Here is an 8,429-nt window from a genome sequence, read left to right on the forward strand (position 1 = left end):
TATTTTGGTTCAGAAACACGGCCCCTTCACCTGTGGAGGGTCATGGCAGCACCCGCCCCAGCTGTGGCTTGATTTGTCACCTCCCTCCCCAGCCCAGAGCCCACTCCAGCTGCCCAGTCTCCGCTCTCTTTGCCTCCGGGGAAGCTGCCATCAAGCAGATGGATGGGCACTTTTCAGCTTTAGAGGAAATTCACTTCAGCAACCCCAGAGCAGTTTGAGAAACAAATGTTTCTGTTGTAAACATCTCACACGGTCATAAACTCCAGCCTCTCTTTAGATCCCCGCAGAGACATGACCCTGCTCTTCTGTGACCCCTGCAAGGTGGTTTATGGCTTGTTTTCTCTGCAGGGGGAGTTGATGACTCTCTAGGAAGGAAGGGGAGAAGCAGAAATCCAGGCAGGGATCGTGCAGGGGCCTCAGGCAGGTCCTGCTAGACTGAGCTGCCTGCGGATGCTGCGATTCCACTGGGGCCGATGCCTTGCTCTGTGCCTGGAACTGTGGCAAGAAGCCTGGTGTGTCTGTTCCTGCCAGGCTCTGCCCTGCTCTGAGTGCAAATCCACATCCAGCCCGAGGCTTGCCTCCTGTCTGACCTCCACGTAACTAAAGTTTTGTTTCATTGAGCAGCAACTGCCTTTATTGTACTAGAGCTGCCATCACAAATTGCCACAGACTAGGTGGATTAAACAACAGAAATTTATGAGGTTTGGTTTCTCTTGAGGCCTCTCTCCTTGGCTCGCAGATGGCTGCCCTCTTGCTGGGTCCTCACATGGTCGTTTGTGTGTTCGAATCTCCTCTTTTTATAAGGACACCAGTCAGATTGGCTCAGGGTCCATCGTAATGGCCTCATTTTAATTTAATTACCTCTTTAAAGGGTCTGTCACCAAATATAGTCACATTCTGATGTACTTGGGGGTCAAAACATGAAACACATGAATTTGTTTTGGGGGGGAGCACAATTCAGCCAGTAACAGATGGGAAAGAACAGGCTCATAGGGAACAAAGAGCAAAAGAGAAAAGGAAGAAAAATAACGTTTATTAAGTGAAATAGAATAGACCTTGGAGTTTCAGTTAAGGCTATGAGAGTTAATGTCATGTAGTAATTTATTATTTTGCTGGGGCTTTGATTCGAGTCTTGCACCCTGCGAATCCCATAGGTAGGAGGGTTAAGGAAGTGCCCTGGGTCCTCATCCCCAAACGGCTCTGTGCTCCTGTCCACAATTTACAGAGGAAATGGTATGTTCTAGCAATACCCGAGGGCCCGACTGTATCTGCAGCCCAGCACCTGGCTCCTCCAGGCAGGCCTCCCCGACGGCCTGCACAGGCGCATTCTCGGCTTCCAAACAGCCTGCATAGTTCTCTAGAGGAGGAAAATGAGGCCCAACGAGTTCAAAGACTTAGCACCCCTAACCAAGGAGTGGCATGAGGGTGGCCCGGCAGGGGGCCAGAGCCCCAGCAGTCAGAAACAAGAAAAGTAGTGCAGGTAAATAAACGAACAATGCTGCTGCTGATAGAGCCTGTGAAAGGTCAGAAGCGGAGACCAGTGCCCACGGCACAGCCTTTCCGTAACAGGCGAAGAGCTCCTCTTTCCCCAGCCAGGGTTGGGGTGGAGGAGCTGGCAGGGGACCAGGGGCAGTGGACACAGACGGGAAGGGGAGGTCACAGGCGCCGTGGCCACAAAGGAGACTTTCCGTCTGTCCAGCAGGTGGCGCCATCCAGCTGATTATCTGAGGACAGCGGGCTCTGGCTGGGGAAAAACGTCCGCGCGTTGTGTTCCCAATGGCAGGTCCCCAGCAGGGGGCGCTGCACGGCGAGGGCTCCCGTCCCGCGTGGCATCTTCTCTCCTGGGGACTGAGAACGAGGGTATTTGTTCTCCCCTGGAAAATCTGGGCTCTACACGCGCACTTGCTGGAGAGAAGGAAGCTTCTGCGCGGGGCTGGGCTTGCTGGCGGGGTGGCCAGGGGGCTCCGCTCCCTCCCCTCCTCCCGCGGAGGGCCCCCAGTAGCTGAGAAAGGAACAAAAGAAACATTCTCCCTGAAAAATCTTGGCCCCTCCCTCAGCAGCTGGCCAATTTCGTTTGCCCGGAAGCTGTCCCTGAGATGTGGGAAGTCTTGGGATAAACCAATCAGTCGTAAACATTTTCCTGAATATGCAGGTTTGGACTGTGTCTAAGCGGCTAAGGAGAACTTTAGGTCTTTCCTGTCCTGGCACACATCCCTTCGTGCTGCAGGAGTCAGCCATAGCATGGCACTTGCAGGCAGAAATGCTGAATTTGAATCCAGACACTTCCTTGACTTGCTTTGTGACCTCGGGGAGTTTCTTAACCTCTCTGTGCCTCAGAGGCCTCCTCAGTAAAACGAAGATGGTAATTATTCTTATTTCATGGGTTTACTATGAGGATTAAGTTAATAAATACAAAGCACTTAGGGACAGTATCTGATGCACAGTTATTATACCTAAACGGTTGTTACTATCGTCAGCTGAGCACAGGGCAATTTTCTCAACTAGGTCAGGTAACGCTAAGGCCTGGCATGCAATAGGTTCCCAATAATGCTGAATTGGATTTAAATGGTGGAAAAGAGCTTCTAGCAGGGAGTGGGGAGTGGAACAGCTCATACTGATGGCTGGAGGGCACTAACCAAGAGCCACAGGGGGGCCCAACCCCCTTCCAGAGAGGGACCTGGTAGCCAAGCCACCAAGCCTCAAACTCGGGACAACTCTGAAAGGCTGATTGTGAGAGGCAGAGGAAGGAAAAAGGTGTGAGTGCTGTGGCTGCCAGCTGGGGGTGCCAGTGGCAGACTGGGACACCCGTCAGGGTCCATGCATGGGAAATAGGAATTGGGCCCAGCTCCAAGGGAAGTGCAGGCAGGGCCCATGCCACCCAGGAGCACAGCCGACCATCCCGGCTGGGAAAACCAGGAACCAGAAGCCAAAGCTGGCCAGGGCAGGGAAGAAGGTTCAGCCGGGCACTTGGGAGGCCACTGGGGGCTCCAGTCTCCTTTGTCACCCCGACACGTGACTTGGGAAGAGCAGCAGGCCGGGTGCAGGGCTGACAGAACAAACTGCAGCAGCTTCTCTGGGCCCCGCCAGCCAGATTGGTAGGCACTTCTTGGAGGCCCCTCGCTGGGCCAGGGGTCACCCTTTAAAGGCTGGATCTGGAGTGGGGGAGTTGGGGGAGCCCTTCTCAGGGAGGGAGTTGGGCAGCCAGGCCAGGAGGAGGGTGGATTGGGGCAGTGGCTTTTCATTAGCCAGCTTGGGAGTATTTTATCAGTTTCACAGCCAGCATGTCTGTGCCCACGTGCCCGGCTGGGCCCCAGCCCTGGCCCTCTGCTCTGTAGCCACCGAGGGACCTGAGGAGTGGGCAGCCGGTGGGGCTGGGAAGGAAGGCACGGGCTGACCGCTGCGTTATTGTCGCACTGCCACCGCATCTGGAGTATGTATCTGGACGGGGCAGAGGCCTGTGGTGGGGAGCGAGGAGCCCTGCACCTGCACTGCCTGAATTTGAGTTGTGACTCCACCAATTCCAAGCTGCGTGGCCTTGGGCAAGTTACTCACCCTCTCTGTGTCTCAACTTCCTTCTTTCTAAACTGAGAACAAAAATAGTGCCTCCCTTACAAGATGCTGTGAGGATTAAACGAGCAATGCATATATTTGGAACAGTTATAACTATTTATACTTATAATACTTAGAACTATTCAATAAATGTTACCTTTTATCATTAATCATGCTTAAATTTGCATTGCTTCCCAAACCACATAATTCCTGGCCTCAAGGACACATGTATTTGGGAAGGAACCGTGAACTCTCTCTCAGTCCTCTGCCCCTGTGGAGTATCAGCTGGCAAACCCAGAAATCAGAGAAGGAAGGGGCTGACCTAGGCCTGGGGTGTGATGAGTGGCAGAACACGGGGGAGGATCCAGGCTTCCTGGCGCATGGACGGGTCTTCCGCAGGGTGACCTAGTTTCTTTTCCCTCCTTTGTCCATCTGTAGCCAGTGCTTGGGCTGCGATCTCCAAAGACGAGGAAGAACTGAAAGTGGAAATAGCCAGCAGGTCTCCCTGGTTTTATTTCCAAAGGTCTTAGTGTCAAAGGGGTCGAGGAGGGCTTGGGGGCAGACAGGAGGACAAAACATGCAGGGAGAAGGATTAACCCTGGGACTACAGGGACCTGAGGCTGATTGAGAGGGCTGATGACAACTTGGTTGTGAGCCAGCACCGGCTGCCACTGGGTCCCCACTGCTGTGTGTGTGTGTTTGTTTTTTTTTTTTTCATCAATTGCATTTCTGCAGGCCCAGCTACTTCCGTGGCTATTTTTTGCTGCAAAGATCCAGGCCACCGAGGAGCCTTTCCCTCAGAATACATTCAGCAATGAATGGCCGCAGCAGCTGCCTGCTACATACAACGTCCTCTCTCTGAGCTGCTGGCGTGTGAGCGGTTTTTATGGACTGCTCTGCTTCAGGTGGAAATAGAACAGCTCTGAACTTGCTACCTAGTTCCTAGAAGTCATTTCCCAAATAGTTATTCCCTTCGTTGCACCATCAACCATGCACACCAGTAGCCGCTGAGGATTTTGCCATTTAACCATCTCGCACTCACACGTGTGTGTTTTGACTGTGCCTTTGTGCGACCCCTGCTCGAACCCACAGGTGCTGGATCTGATGCGCCCAGTTCTCGTTATTGGTATTGTTAGTAGCCCATAGGCTGCACGAGGGACTGGGGACCAGGATCCAGAGCTGAACTGAATGGAACTTAGTCTTCCCACCCCCAACACATACATTACTACTTGTCACCCATAGCTCAGCATGCGTATTTTAATTCAGTTCTTTCCAGGATCCTTAATAGGGAAAGAAAACGATAGCACAGACTGAGCAGGAAGACGGGTCCCTGGTGGGATGGAGTGGGGTTGGGTACACCAGGTCTCTGAGGAGCCTAGAGGGGAAGGGGACAGGGCCACCAAAATCAAATTTCTCAGATTTCACCGCAAAGGCTGCTGAGGAGTCTCCTGACACCTCCGGAGGGAAGTAGGAAAAGTCCAGGTTATAAAACTTTCTTTTTTAAAAATGTTGTAGGTCACTTTCCTTTTCTTCTCCTTGTGTTTTCAAGTGTGTAACAGGGATCAGTTCCTTGCTTGATCTCCCTTTATCTGTCATCTTTGAACCCAGGCGGACTGAGGGAGAGGGGCTGGGTCATGCGCACAGAGCTGGCTGCCTGGCGCCAGCCCCCGGGCAGCTCCCTGCTCCGAGACTTTGGACAGAAGCCCCACGACGGGAGATGGTGCTGATGCCATCAGAATGACCCCGGTCTTCGGCCTGAGCACTGAGGAGGAGGAGGATGTGGGGAGGAAGGAAAGACACTGACTGTCAAGCTCCTGTTGGTTGCTGTAGCAACATTCCGAAATGCCTGGAGATCAATTGCAGCCGTCCGAGTTTTATTTGCTTTTATTTTCTTTTTGGGAACAGCATCAGGCCTAAAAATAAGAACAGCAGAAACCGACCGCTGGGCTGTGGTGGCTTCCCAGGTCTGGAAGGTCCACAGCGGAGGAGAGAGAAATGGGGGGTCTTGCAAGCAGCAGTGGTGGGAGACAGGATGGCGAAGAGTCATGTGGGGTTGGGGGGACCCCGGCCAGGCCATTTAGACTGTTCTGTAGCCTTACAGTTTGGCAGCCCGGCCCCTCCAAGGAAGGAAAAATCAACAGTACTATCCGCACACTCTCAGCTTCTGACCACTTTGACTTTTATGAAGAGGCAACAAGGAGTATAAATGAGCTCAGAGGTGGGCATTGGATCTCTGCTGTTGTGGGATTCCTGTGGGACAAGAAGGTAGCTCCTTCTGGGAAGCCATTTCCTTCTTGTTAGCTGCTGTTTCTTTCATTTCTTTTAGTTTTTGAATATGGAAATTTCCCAGCATAGATACATGTAACAGGAATAGCATTCTCTTTACACAGGAACCAGTTCATTTAGGATGCTTGAACAAGAAAGATGAAGGCCCGTATCTATACATCTAGGCAAAGAATAAAATTTCCAGCTTGGATGGAGTTATTTCTGACACACTAAGGCTGTTTACTGAGATCTCTTGGTTCATCCTAGCGCTACGATATTAAAAACCTGAGTTAACCTTGAAAAGTCAGGAAATCTTGCCATTTGCAACAACATGGATGAACCTGGAGGGCATTATGCCAAGTGAAATAAGCCAGACACAGAAAGACAAACACTGTATAATCTCAACTATGTATAGAATCTAAAATAGTCGAACTTGTAGAATCAGGAAGGGTTGCGGGTCAGGAAAATGGGAAGATGTTGTTAGTCAAAGGGTACAAACTTTCAGCAATGCAAGGTGAATAAATATTGGAGGTCTAATGGTGACTACAGTTAACAGACTGTACTGTGTACTTGAAATTTGCTGAGAGGATAGATCTTAAGTGTTTTCAAGACACACACACACACACGCACACACGGTAACTATACGAGGGGATAGACATGTTAATTAGTTTGATTGTGGTGATCATTTCACAATGGATATGTATATCAAAACATCAAGTTTTACATCTAAATATATATAATCTGTATTTGCCAATTATGCCTCAATAAAAATTTTTAAAAAACATGAAAAAGAATCATCTACTATTTTACCACAATTAAAAAAAAATCACCTCTTGAGAAAAGGCTGACCTTCGCAGTGGTAGGAGCAGGACACGAGGAGGCGTGGACGGAGGCTTGGATCCGGTGTCCAGGGTTGCGGAGCGGAAGCGGAGACAGGTGGAATTCTGGATGTATTCCGAAGTCATGGTTCGTGATTAATTTTCTATATAATGCAACAAGTATATGTACTTATACAATAAGTATAACCCTTACGATAAAATGATAACTATATAGTATGAACCGATCCTTTGTTCAAATATCACCCAATCCCTTTCATTTTGTCACACTCTGTGTTTACAAAATGTTTCCTTTTGCATATCACCGAGTCCTCCACTCCTCCCGAAGAAGGTTGTATGTATGGTAGTGTGAACTTTCAACATAAGGCAAATAAGGATGGGAAAGATGACTTGGTTTTCCCAAGGACACGTAACCTCTTTCCATTTTATTTTTTGGGGTCTTTCTCATATTGCAGAGTCACCATTCTGATGTGAAACCTGAGGCCTCATTTGTCTGTCGTTGTTTTCTCCCCAGTCTCCCCGCTGGAGCATGAGCGGGACCCCTGCTTCATCGTCTGTGCGCGGTGCTTTCAGCACTGCTACCTGGCGAGAAGAACTCTCCGTGGTCCAGCACTGGAGGCGTCAGAAACACCAGCCAGGTGACGATGGGTGGGGGACAGTTGAAACAAGATAGGCCATGAGCTGGTGAGGTGATAATTGTTGAAGATGAGTAATGGGTTTATTGTTAATATGCTTGTTAATTTGAAAATCACGAGGTCTATAAATTTGGAGAGGAGACTGAACTTCTTATAAAGGGTTACAGCCTGCAGGGTGGCCATCCTGACAGGCTGGGAAGCACAGGCTCCAGCAGAGCCCAGAGACAGGCACTTGGAGGGAGGGAGGGATAAGAAAGGAATTTTAGCTGAACGATTTGGCCAACTAGACACATTCAACAGGTCACAAGAGGAGCTATGAATATTCATTATTCCCAATGTATGTGTATGGAATAAACACACATGTTACATACGGCCCATGTATGTGGGTGGAGAATTAACATTTAAATGTATTACGATTAGGCCCTGTATGTCAAAAGGTCTCAGGACACAAAGGCACTCGGATGCGCAGCCTCTGCAAACCCCCCCAGAACCAGCCCACAGTTGGTGGTCTCCTGTCAGGAGAAAGTTACTGATGTCAGTTTCTCGTCCAATCAGAGCTGCAGTTATGGCTTGTGGAACAGGAAGTGGGGTCAGGTCTGGCGGTGGATGTGCTTCCAATTGTTTTAACATTGCTTATCTTGAGCCAGCACTTGTTTAATTGCTAGAGAAAAAGCAAAACCTTGTGGCTGTTAGAACATAGTTTATTCTTTAAGTGTAGGGGTGTGTGACTTAACCCTTGCCCGGCATGGCTTTAGGTCTTGTTGAGAATTTAGTATCTCACTGCCACGAAGAGTCTGTTCTGCCAGTCTCATGGTCTCTATTTTAATATTAATGCTTTTAATATCAGTTGTGTGTCTAAACCACAAAAGGGAGGAGGTATAATGAGATGTGTGTGTCTGACTTCCCATCCAGTCATGGCTGGGAACTAAGTTTTTCAGGTTTCTCTGGGGTCCCCTTGGCCACAGGGGAGCAGGGGATCTGTTCAGTGGTTGAGGGGCTTAGGATTTTATTTTTAGTTTACATACTATTCCCTTTACATTTGAATATACTGGGAAATTTCCATATTAAAAAGTTGAAAGAAATGAAAAGAAAGAGCTCACAAGTGAGGCAAGAAGAGAGCAAGAAGAGAGAAGCTTTGTACCCG

The sequence above is a fragment of the Propithecus coquereli genome, unplaced genomic scaffold (genome assembly GCF_000956105.1).
Source record: "Propithecus coquereli isolate 6110/MARCELLA unplaced genomic scaffold, Pcoq_1.0 Scaffold80, whole genome shotgun sequence".
Classification (NCBI taxonomy): Eukaryota; Metazoa; Chordata; class Mammalia; order Primates; family Indriidae; genus Propithecus; species Propithecus coquereli.